The sequence below is a fragment of the Pelodiscus sinensis genome, chromosome 8 (genome assembly GCF_049634645.1).
Source record: "Pelodiscus sinensis isolate JC-2024 chromosome 8, ASM4963464v1, whole genome shotgun sequence".
Lineage (NCBI taxonomy): Eukaryota > Metazoa > Chordata > Testudines > Trionychidae > Pelodiscus > Pelodiscus sinensis.
The window spans coordinates 23,230,965-23,243,759 of NC_134718.1; the positions used below are offsets into that span (position 1 = coordinate 23,230,965).

Sequence of the window (12,795 nt, forward strand, 5' to 3'; positions counted from 1 at the left end):
ATGGAGATGGAAGTCAGGGCATGCACCTTAATGGGAAGACCTAGGGGCATTGCTGCCTGAGAGAGAACGCCACTGGATAGCCGGGGTATGAATACCCAAGGACTTTAGGTTGGTCCAGGTATCTTTGAGGATGTGCAGACATTGGTCCATCTGCTCGGAGAATAAGGAGCGGCCCTCAAAAGGGAGGTCCTGTATGGTGTTCTGTAGTTCAGGGGGCATCCTGGATCCCTGCAACCAGGAACAGCAGCCTGCCTTCCTCCGAGAGGGCTCTAAACTCAGGCTGAGAGTCCCTTGGGAGTAGTTTGGTGAACCTATCCATGGAGACCCAGATGTTATAGGCATAGCGAGACAGTAGAACCTGCTGGTTGGTTATGGGAAATTGTAGGCCTCCTGACACATAGGCCTTCCTGCCTAGTAAGTCCATTTTCTTGGCATCCCTATTTTTGGGGGTAGCGCCCGGTTGACCCCACCTCTCCCTTTGGTTCACCACCTGGATGACTAGGGACCCTGGAGGTGGATGGGAGAAGAGATATTTGTTCTTCTCCTGGGACACAAAGGACTGACGCTCGGCCCTCTTGTCCATCAGTGGGATAGAGGCCAGAGTTTGCCAGAGGGACTTAGATATTTTGACAACAGTTTTGTTAATGGGGAGGGCCACTCTGGTAGGTGTATCTGACTGCAAGATGCTGACAGTTGAGTTGGAGTCCTTGGAAACCCTCTCAGCCTGGACCCCCAGACTCTGGGCCAGGCATCGGTGTAGGTCCTGGTGTGCCCTCGAGTCCATGGAGAGCATGGAAGGAAGAGTGTCACCCAGAGCCTCGTCAGGGGAGGAAGATGAGGATCTCTTCTGCCCCATCTCTAGAGGGGCCTTGGCCTGCAAGAGGACCTGAGAGGCCGCTGGTGAGGTCCCTGTGGGTGGCTGGACCACCTGGGGCCGTGGGGAGGTTTGGCCTGGGGGAAGTGACTTTTCCGACGTGGTTGACTGGGTCAGTGGGGTAGCTGAAGGGGGCGCCCTGGACCCAGAGAGGACCGACTCCGGTCTAGAGGAGCACATGCCCTGGCTCTGGTGATAGGCCCATAGGGTCCAAAATGGCCATTGAGATGGGCCTGGAGCCTGTAGGGGCCAGGACTTCTGCATCATTGGTACTGGGACTGGCTGCATCCATTATGCTGCTGCTGCTACTAAGCTGAGGTACTTCGGCGCCGTTATTGGTGGGAGTGGAACCGGTGCCACGACCTGGACCTGGATCCCCTGGATGACCACGTGGACTCTGCTTCTGAGTCGGTTGAATACTCCGATGCCGACCATGGCAGGGCGGAGGTAGACGCAGTCGGTGATCTGGATGTTGAGGCGTGCCGAGCCATTGATTCTGATTTACCCTGGTGTGGGAGGGGAGGAGGAGGAGGCACGGCCAGGCTTGGGACCAGGAGACCCTGAACAGAGCCAGTGGTCACGGTGGCCAGTGCGCCACACGGTACTGGTCAAAACCCTTACCCTGGTGCTGGGTCTGGTGCCAAGGCACGGGAGGGGTTGGGGTCACTGGCGATGCCACACTCGGGCCTGGAGCAGCGTGGGAGGTAACTGTAGCAGAGTGGTGCTTCTTAGGCTCTGGTGCCGGGGCGCCCGGTGCCCTAGGCTCATATTGGTGCCGTCCGGGGTTCTGATCCTTTCCCAAAGTTGGTTAGGTCCAATAATGGTATCAGCAGAATGAATATGTGGACAAAGCTGGCAATGGGGTTTGTTGCAAGGGAAGGTACCAGGGTTGGTATTAGTGTGGTATGTCCTGTGGTTGTTGGTAAGAATCATCTTGAGGTTAGGTGGTTGTCTATAGGAGACTATGGGTCTGTCTCCCAGAGCCTCTTGGAGTATGGTATCCTGTTCCAGTATAGGCTGTTCACATATTCATTCTGCTGATACCATTATTGGACCTAACCAAGTGAGTTATAAGATCAAGAACACATATTCCTGCGCATCCAGAAAATATAATGTATGCTATCATATGCCGAAAGTGTCCGTCTGCTATGTACATTGGACAAACATCTCAGACACTTCGCCAAAGGATTAATGCCCACAAAACAGATATCAGACAAGATCACAATGAAAAACCAGTTTCTTGCCATTTTAACCAGAAAGGACACTCTCTCAATGACTTAATCACCTGCATTCTGCTACAAAGACCTTTTACATCTGCACTTGAAAGAGAATCCTCTGAACTGTCATTCATGTTAAAATTCGACACTCAGGAATGAACAAATACGCAAACTATCTTACCCATTACCAAGATAGCTTCCCCAATTATCACCTCTAATACCATTAGCTCACAGATGTCCCACTCTCCCCACCTCTAATATCATCAATTCACAGACACTTACCTTCCTTCCTTTCCCCCCCTCCGCATCCCCATCCTGTTCTGAAATGTGATTTGTCCTTTTCATATGTGTTCATTTTTTAAAATTGTATCCTTTGGTATATATGGTTGTGACTATTTTCTTCCACTATTTGATCTGAGGAAGTGGGTCTGGCCCACGAAAGCTCATCATCTAATAAACCATCTTGTTAGTCTTTAAAGTGCTACATTGTCCTGCATTTTGCTCCAGAGATGGAGATTCCACAACTTCCCTAGGCAACTTATTCCAGAGTTTAATCACCCTGACAGCTAGGAACTTTTTCCTAATGTCCAACCTAAACTTCCCTTGGTGCAGTTTAAGCCCATTGCTTCTTGTTCTATCCTCAGAGACTAAGGAGAACAATTTTTCTCCCTCCTCTTTGTGACACCGTTTTAGATACCTGAAAACTGCTCTCATGTCCCCCTCTCAGTCTTCTCTTTTCCAGACTAAACAAGCCCAATTCTTTCAGTTTTCCTTCATAGGTCATGTTCTCTAGACCTTTGATCATTCTTGTTGCTCTTCTCTGGACCTTCACCAATTTCTCCACATCTTGTGCACTGATTCTACTAATCTTTATACTGAAAATAGTCCCAGATGGTTTTCCAACCAGACCATACACAATTTGGCAAGATCTTTCCCATAAACCCCTTTCCTAGAAAGAGTTCTGAATCTGATAAATACCAGAAAGCTTGCTGAATAAAGTCCATTTCCACCTCAGGCTGAATGGTTTTGATTCAGCTGAATGGCCAGGGAATTCTACACAAGCAGAGGATGATCAGAGCCACTGATAAGATTTTGGCATCACTCTGCAGTCCCCTCGGTGACCCAGTTTAGAACTTCAAGGCTATTTCTGTTCAATAAGCACAAGTGTAAGGCCAGTCCCAAAGGCACCGTTGGTGTTTTGACCTTCCCGGGCAAGTCTGAATTCTCAACGTGGCTACCTCGCATCAGCTCATTAAGGGGCATTTCTTTACTCGGGATGTTCGACGCCACTACATGGACCAACCTAACACTCTCCACCCTTCCCCCCTTCGGGCTCTGCCCTCGGGTGTCGGATAATCCGCGACTCGCAAGTCCCTTCTGGCAGCTCCCGCTGTTACCACAGCAACCCACAACAGACTCCACAGCGGGACACCGCCCCCCTTCGGCCCCAGGCTGTTTACCAGCTACCGTGCTGCACCCTGCTTGTACTTGGCACTTCAGCGTTGGTCCCGGCGGGCCCTTCCTAGCCCACAGCAGGGCCCCCTGCTCGCGCACCTCCCGCCTCTTGCCGCCGTGGAAGCGGCTAAGAGCGAGTCCCCCTCTCTCCCCAGCCGTGGCTGCGTCTGCAGCTCGCACCCGCTGGGGCTCCTGGTGCCGAGCCAGGGCAAACGCGCGGGCGAGACGGCACCTACCCGCGAGGGGTCGCTGCCTCACCGACCTCTGCCTGGGTGCTCCAGCTGCTCCTCAGGCAGGGCGCGCTGCAGGGCTAAGGGCCAGCCCGGCGTTGCGGGGAGGCAGCATGGCGCGGTCGCGCTCCTTGTTGGCGCCGCTGCTGCTGCTGTCCGGCTCGCCTCTCCCTCCCCACCCGGAGGCTGAGGCAGGAGCGTCCTCGCTCTGAGGCGGGAGCCGCTCTCGACTTGACGTGTATCGCTATTTATAGCCCAGCATTGGATTTCATTCATGAAAACAGAGCCGGGTGCCTGGGTGTGTAAGGGGGAGAGGCTGGAGCCGCTCCAGAGCCCAGTGCCTGCCGCCAGGGCCACCTCCCTGCACAGCAGCCCCTGCAACAACCGGCACCGCGCCGCGGGATGGGGGGACAGGGCGTGCAAAGACCGCGTGCAACCCCGGCTCGCCAGCGAGCTTGCTGCACACACGGATCATTGTGCAGCCGCCTCTATCTCGGACCCGAGCGCGCCAAGTGTACAATCTCTCCCAGCTTAGCGAGCCTGCTCGCCAGCTCCGTGTGCGGCCACACGCCGCTGTGGAACGCAAGGAGGCGGCGGCAGCGGGGTAGTCCGTGCCAAGCTGCGCTACTGACCCCTCCAAGCTGCTCTGTGCCCTCTCTTCACACGCGAGCTGGAAGGCTCAGGCAGCTGTCAGGGACAAACAGCGAACTGAATAAAAAGGGCACAAGTCCTGGTGCTTGTTGGGCTGGTCAGAGCCGAACCCACAGTATTTCATAGCAGTGCTTAGCAGTATGGGATGCGGTGTTCTGTCCAGACCTCTCCCGCTTCGTTTTTGCCAACATTCCACTGCTGCATTAAAAGTCTATAGTCAACTGTTAGCAGTGTTAGTCCTGATCTCTCGGAAAGACAAACAAGAGGATGAAAAACAAAAGCTTTTCCGCTACACCCGAACCCTCTGGCTACGTTTAGATGGGCATGATTTTCCGCAAATGCTTTTAACAGAAAAGTTTTCCGTTAAAAGCATTTGCGGAAAAGAGCATCTAGATTGGCACCGACACTTTTCCGCAAAAGCACTTTTTGCGGAAAAGCGTCCATGTCAATATAGACGCGCGTTTGCCTTCAATTCATAGCTCACCCTTTACCCTAATATCAGGCATACACACAAAACTGTCCTGGCTAAATGACACTTAATGCACATTTTACTAGGGGGAAGGAGACCATCTATTATATCAAACCGGAGATGAACTGAAATGGCGTGCCCTCTAATAATGATATAATCAGATGTAGAGAACAGTTTTTAAACTTCTTTTACAAAGACTTTTCAAGTTACTAGGTTAACAATAGCATTTAGCTTTAGTCAATTAGGCTACGTCTACAGTAGGAGTTTTCTCAGCAAAAATATGCTAATGAGGGACTCATTTGCATGAGTTGTGATCTCATTTGCATATTTTCTGCCAATCCGTTTTTGCCTAGGGGTTTTTGTGCAAAAACAAGCAGTGTGGACATTTTCTTTTTGTGCAAAAACCCCTTTTCCCCACAAGATCAGTAAACCTCCTTTTTTGGGGCATAAGGATCTGGCGGGAAAAGAGGTTTCTGCACAAAAAGAAAACATCCACTCTGCTTGTTTTTGCACAAAAACCCTAGTGAAAAAATGGATCGGAAGAAAATATGCAAATGAGATCACGACTCATGCAAATGAATCCATCATTAGCATATTTTTTGCTGATAAAACTCGTAGTGTAGATGTAGCCTTACAGTTTTCACATGCCCAGAAGCCAAGCACACATTAACCTGGTTAAGTTGTAATACTTTTGAATAGAGCACAGTTATGTCAAGCAGCTGCAAATTTTATAATACTGTAGTGTCACTGAGAATGAAACATTACAAAAATTAATTAATTATATTACATTATTGAATGTTATTCAGGAATCCCTATCATGCTTTAATTTAATACTGCTTTTCTCAGAATAAAACTTCCAAGTGTAGACAGGCCCCAACTCTGTAACTAACACAAATGATAAAGAAAAATCCCTATGAATTAAAAAAAGTTTAACTCCTACATTCTATAGTACAGGCATGAACAAATATCATAGACTTGGAGTACAATCAACTCTAAATGGTAAACCAGGAGTGATAGCAAAAATAATGAAATGGTTTAAAAATTAGATTTAAACTACATTTTTGCCTTTGGCTCTTTTGAGTTGAATTGCAATCTTTCCTACAAAACTGTAAGAGTTAGAAAATTATTTGTTAGAAAGAAAACCTGAAATCACCATATAGTCCTAATATTTCATGCACTGGGATCTTGACGAAAAAACACTGAGGTCCAGATCCCCAATGTACTTAAAAAAAACCCATCAACAGATTTATTATGGTATTAGGGCATAAGCCTTCATGAGCTAAAACTTACTTCCTCAGATGCTGAAGAGAAAAGAAAGAAAAAAGGGGGGAAAAGGATGCAGAGATGGGAGTGACATCAGTGCTAATTAAATCAGAGTGGATGTGGCTCATCTGAAAAGTACTTCAGTGGTGCAATGCTGAGCTCTGCAGCACCTAACTTTTAGGTGCCTAGCAAAATCACAGGAAACACCCTACAACCCACAAAGTCTGGTTGTAGGAGACAAAGTACCTAACTACGAATGGGGAAGAAATATGTGCCTTAAACTGCAATCTACAAAGTCGGCATATTAGATGGGGGACCAACAGGAGATGCCATCCAGAGGGGAAGATGCTAAACCCCACCCTCTTATGGAGATAGGTTCCTAGTTCTGCTTGTGATCCACAAACCTGGGGGAAACTGACATTCAGCCATCTAAGCTGTGCATAGAAGTCAAAATGAAGAGCTCCTTGTGATAATGCAGAGTTCCAGGGGAGCTGGCTGAGGTCATTCAATAAAGTAAACTGCAAAAAATGCAACAGCCAATCCCATAGCTGGTAGTTATTCCAATATTTACTGTCACCACATCAGCACAAAACAGATTTTGCATTATCTTATTGGCCAATCAGAAGTCCAAACCACACAGTTTCCTTAAAGTACCCAGCCTCAGGCTGTCACCGAGATACCCCCACCAATCCCAAAGGATTGGACACATTACCTTCCAGGCCAATGAATGCTTCAGACCTTATCCTAAATACATGCTTTTAACGCAACTAAAATTTATTTAAAAAGAAAGAAAAGAGTGTATTGGTTAAAAAAAAGTCAATAAACATACAGACATTCATTCAATTCTTGAGGTTCAGTTACATTACAGAGATGGGGATATTGTAATTGAAAAAAAGTTCTTTTAGAATTCAGTCCATGGTTATAGTCCAAAATCTATACCCACAGTGATTCCAGCCAGTGACTAAGATCTTAGACCCTGCCTGAACCTGAGTCAGTATATATGTTATTTGTGGGGTGTTTGCTGGTATCAAGATGTTTCTTAACAAGATATTCTGTTACGACCCCTCTTGAATGTTCTCATGGCCTGTGCCTAGTACCTCTTAGGTCTGAGCATTTCTGTAATATCAGCCCTGTTCTTGCCAACTTCTGTGAGCAGGGCCTGCCTCTTGCTCACAGCCTAACTCTGCTTTATATTAGCAAAATCTTGACCATTGCTGTCTAGGCCTCATACCTGGCCTGTGATACATGAGCTTATGTTTCAGGCCCTCAGCTTACTACAAGATCTGCTTGAGGTTTCATACAGGGGAAAGAAACCTATGCCACAAGGATTAAGATCTTAGGCCCCGGCAGCCCTTGGAGAGGTTATGAAGAGAAGCCAGGATGACAGGTGTGGGTACTGGAAGTTGGGGGGGGGGGTAGGTGCAGGGCACTGGGCAAGGAGTTGGAGGCAGCGCTGGTGGGGAAGTGGATGGTAGACCACTTCATACACACGACCATGAGCTTCATGACTGATGTGATGGAGAAGCACATGGCCTCATGCTGACATGACAGCTGCTCTCACATGGTCCTCCTCAATTCCTGGTGCTCCTTGTCAAAGCCCTGCCTGAGGGAACAGATGCAGTCCAGGTATTCCCGCACCAGGTGTATGCTGGTTTGCCTCTGCCTGTAAATCTTGCAGGTCGGGAAGATGGTGCAGAAGGTTGTGGATGTGCCAGGCTCACAGCTGGCCCATCTGTGAAGAAAAGTGACAAGGGCAGGCATCCTAGGAGACACTGCATGAAGCCTAGCCCTAGTCTCTGAACTGACAGCAATGGTCTCAGTTCAGACGATGTCAATGTGCTTCAAGCAACGTCATCTGTTGCCTAGACAGTGGGCACTTTCCCAGGGGAGCCTCGGTACTCCCAAGTCTTGGGGACAAGCAGGCATGGGAATGTGGCAGCTAAGCCATGAGCCTGTGGGCAGGAGTGGGGGAGAGGGCAGCTTAGCTTCCTTCCACGTCCTGGTGCAGTAGTGGCAGTGTCCCACGGAGAGAGAACTTCTATCCCTGACCACTGGAACAAAGGCAGGGAAGGTGTTGGGGGAGGTGTGTGAGAGCACCACTTGCCAGACACAATGCTAACAGGGTCCTCTCTACTTCCTCCCCCTGGCAGGTTCCCATGCAGGGGATTGGTCTCCTCCACATCACCACGCTTGACCTGGAGTGGATGCAGCCCAAGAGTGCAGGCATGAGCACTGCTGTGAGTTTCCAAGACAAGCCACCTCCTTAGTGGTGGCTTGTCATGGGAAGGTTCCCCCTCACGGAGGCCAGAGTAAGGCAGGCCTCTCCAGGAACCTTGGGAAAAGGAATGAGGGGTTCCTGCATGAGAACATCATGGAGCTAAGTGTGTATAGGGGAAGTGATGGAACTCACCTGAAGGGCCTCTGCCATGTTCGTCCAAGCCCTTGGAGACATCCTGGAAGGGGGGACCGGCTCCAGGCTGAGGATGACCTCCTGGCTGGTGGGCATGGTGTCCTGGCTAGCCTGTTCCTTCTCCACTTCTCCTCATTTTTGTCTTCATCTTTCACAACCCTGCCCATTGACAATGAGGAGGAAGGAAGTGACCGGCCCCCCTCCCAGGATGGCATCCAGCTGCTTATAGTAGCAGCAAGTGTGTGGTGCTGCCCCAAAGGGAGAACTTTGCTCCCTGGACTTTGTGTAGGCCTGCCGGAGTGCTTTAATTTTAATCCACACTTGGTCCAGGGTGCAGCCATGCCCTTTTTGAGCTATGCTGGTTGACATCCGGCCATAGACTTCTGTGTTGCGCCTCTTGTACAGAGATCTTGGAGGTTGATCTCCTCATCTCAGACCTCAGTGACATCCAGGATCTCCACAGCAGTCATGGCCAGTGGCCTCTTTTACTCATGGCCAGGGGCTTCAGAAGTGCCTGCATGTGTGCCGGCAGCCATGGTGGGCTCAGAGTGAGTGCTGGTATCTGCCATGGCTGCAGTGAAGGGTACTGGGTGGCACGAGGCTGGAAGGGCTAGTGTGGTGCCACAAGTCCTTTCCCTTCTGCCTGCAACTTTAAAGTCTGCAGGGGAAGGGGAGCAGTCGAGTTGTCAGGAATGTGGCCAGAGTGGCCACAAGTACAGCTCTAAGAGGCCTCTGGAGGCAAATTATTTCAAAATAGTAGCACAGGATCGTCCACACACACACTACTTCAAAATAACAATTTCTAAATAAGAATTATTCCTCCTGAGAAACAGGAGTTACTTCAAAATAGCAAGCAATTTTGAAATAACAGGTGCAGTAGTGTGGATGCTCACCTGGTTATTTTGAAATAAGGGGAGTTTTTTCAAAATTAACTCCCTAGTGTAGACCAGGGCTGAGAGATTAAGAAATATATAGAGAGAGTATCATGAGCTTTTGTGGGAAAAACCCACTTCCTTTGCTCTCATATGAGGAAGTGGGTTTTGCTGATGATACTGTAACACAGCTACCCTTCTGAGACAAACTCACAACTAGTAGGCATTGTCCCATGGGAAGAAAAGACATAGATATCACTTATGAAATTCACCACCTCTCAGTAGTGGTAAGATTCAAAATTTCTGTGACTAGGAAGACCATCTGCACTGAAGTTTAACAAAGATAAAAAATAATCTAACAGAATTAAGAAGTTTCCCTTTGGACACAGTGGTACAACTAGCCAGGTATATTATATGGGGCTTACATTCCATTTAATACTTCTGGAATAAAGCCAGTGTGGTAGGGAGGATATTAGGCTAGATGGACCATTGGTCTAGTCTGGTAAATCTTACCTTCTTATCCTTATGGGTGCCCCCCATTTACTCTCTAGATAACATGTATTCCCCACAGCCACAGCTAGCTCCAGCACTGAGTGCTTAGGGAAGGCTGGGGAGAATCACAGAATCATAGAACCACAGAGCTGGAAGAGACCTCAGAAGGTCCAGCCCCTTGCCCTAGACAGGACCACATTTCTGTTGCATGGTTTTGTTTTATTCTCTCCACTGTGATTGCTCAAATGTTTTTGTTCCATGCTCTGACTGGTTCTTTCTCTCCCCCCCCCCCCCCCTTTTGCCAAGGTAGGCTGTGGTAAGATGGTGAAAACCTTTTCCATACCTTGGCTGATGAAACAACCTGGATTGCTCCCACCCACAGTCTTGAACAAAAAGCGATTGAAATTGAAATGAACAGCTGACAAAGAAAACGCTGGACATTGCTGAAAACACTCTGAGGTTATCACTACTGGAATCAGTGAGAGTCTTGGCACGGTCAGCAGATCAGGTATCAGGAAACAGGTTTGCCATGCTCAGTGGCTGCATCTTAATGGCTGAAGTACCCTCCAATTCTTACAGAGATTAAATTTGGAGCAATTTGTAAGCTTATGAGGCCTTCCTAGACGTATAAGAGGAACTAAAATCCATTTATAAGGCACTAGGGCCAGTTTTGACTCAATTCAGCCATATGAGGTAATGATAAGGGTACGGTTTTGCTTTCTTGGAAAAAAGATTAGGAATTTCTGAACCTCATGCTCTCCCACTTCCCCTGTTCCTCCTGCTACATCAAACTGTCACTGTAGCAGTGGGGACCAAATGTGCAAGAACTTCTGCAGCTGTGAAGTAGCTGCACATTTCTCTGTAATCCTGTGTATGAATAATCATCTAGTGACTATTACCATTCAGTACTGCAGCAGAACATTATCCCATTACAGATGGATAGCTGCTTATCATACATGTCAATGGAGAGCCTCCACAACATCAAGAGTCCCTAATGAAGTAGACTTTCAGTGGAGTCTCATGTACTTACATTGAACACCCACAGACTTCTGTATGACAGCACTGTTTTTATCATAATCATGTCTGTGTGGCATACCTTTTGAATAGGTAGAATAGAGCTCAAACATTGTACTAAACAGTTTCTAGGCCCTGAGCTAACAAAACATGAATTACTTTTAGGGCATGTGCTCTCATGGAATCCACATGCTTAAACACACATATGCTTACATGATTTGTTGGACTTGTGGTCTAGATATTAGCAGTTGCTAGTTTACTGGGGCTTTCTGAGTGGAAGGGGAGATCCAATCCCATGAGTATATGTACTCTCAAAAGGATAAGTATTGGACTAAACTCCATGTTTAACTCCAGAACCTGATTCTGCCAAATTTGTATAGATTTCCAAAATAGTGCTCATTGTACATTGCCACAAGTGCGACAGTGCCCTTACTGCTTCAGTATGCACTTGTAATAGGTTAAGTCAAAAGATCTATCCAGGCATCATTACTTTATAAATATTGATTTTCAGAGAATTAAAGAGTTGTATCTATGCCCACAGAGAATTGAAATTGTCTGCAAAGGATTTTTTTGGTTATGTACACAGTTCCAATTCAAACAGCTTTTTAAAAATATCTCCCAATGTGGAAAGAAGGGATGTAAAATCCTATTTAATTAGTTAACTGGTTAAACATTAAGTTAACCTAACATTTAACTGTTTAACTGACTAAGAGGGATCCGGGTAGGGGATTAGGTCATCTTTGTCAAGGGCAGAACTCTTCAGAGAAAATGGTGAAACAAATATTCTGACTCTCAGTCTCTGCTGGGCAACAGAGACTGGATTGTGCTGCCAAACTCCCAGCACAGGTGCTCCTCCATGAGTCACAGGGGTCTCCACCAATGCTAAGCTTGATGTTTATTATTCAGACTACAGAGCATCTTGCTGACCAGAAACTGTGTAGTGCTAACTTGATGTCTCTGGGAAATCAGGCATCCCCCATATTTATCACAAGATTCCTTCTACCTAGTTAACAGAAAACATCCATCTGCTTTGGCCTTAGCCCCTTCACTATACCTGCTGTTAATTCTGGACACTTGAGAGGACATGAGATTACCACTTCAAAGTCCAGGATGGGATGGGGTCCCTCTTTTCCCAGTGTAGTGGGCTATAAAAGCCCTGAAAAAGTTATAGTTGAAATTACAAGAGTTCTACAAACCATGCTAATTGTTTGGAAAATATGTCTGGATGAAAACACTATGATTTGGGAGTGTGCTATGAAATTAAAATAAATTTAACTGCAAATTCTGTCTAGTGCAGATAAAGATCTAGATTATATGGTGTCTGGCCTACCACGCCTTTAAAACATACCCATAATACACCCCACCAAGACCTTCAAGCAGGGAGCCTGTCTGAGGATTTTGCTGAGCTGCTGGCTGGAAGCCACCTATGTAAGCATCTCCCAGCCAGAGACTGCATCTAGCATCCCAGTCCCTCCCACAGCCCAACTCCCTGCTCCAAGTCACCACCCAAACCCACTGCACCCCGCCCCCCAGTTCACAACTCCCTCCCAGACCCTGTACCCCCTCCTACATACCTCCTCTAGGTCAGAATCCTCTCCTATACCCATAGCCCCTCCCGGAACTGCAACTCAATTCCCTGCCCCAGGTCACAACCTCTCCTTCACCCAAACTTCCTCTCAGATGCCACACCCTCTCCTGCACCCAAATCCCCTACTCGGAGCTCCCTTCTGCACCCACCTTCCATCCCAGACCCCTCACCCACTATGCATCTCTAGATTGTGATTATATTTAAGGATTTCCCCATCATCATGCTGTACATATGATTATATAGCCTTAGCCAACTCACAA

General features: G+C 47.7%; 1 protein-coding gene across 5 annotated transcripts in view; it reads right to left on the reverse strand.

The window, feature by feature from the left end:
- The window catches only part of RHOBTB1 (Rho related BTB domain containing 1), a 114,179-nt gene that overhangs the window by 80,033 nt on the left and 21,351 nt on the right, over nucleotides 1–12,795 (reverse strand). The window contains exon 1 of one of the 5 annotated variants that reach the window (XM_075934869.1): nucleotides 3,809–4,619. The exons of 2 other annotated variants lie outside the window; for them this stretch is intronic. The gene's annotated coding sequence lies outside the window, so the exon portion shown is untranslated. Of the gene's footprint in view, nucleotides 1–3,551; nucleotides 3,679–3,782; nucleotides 4,620–12,795 lie in introns of those variants that run through there. 2 more of the 5 variants (XM_075934868.1, XM_075934870.1) reach the window with 2 other exon arrangements.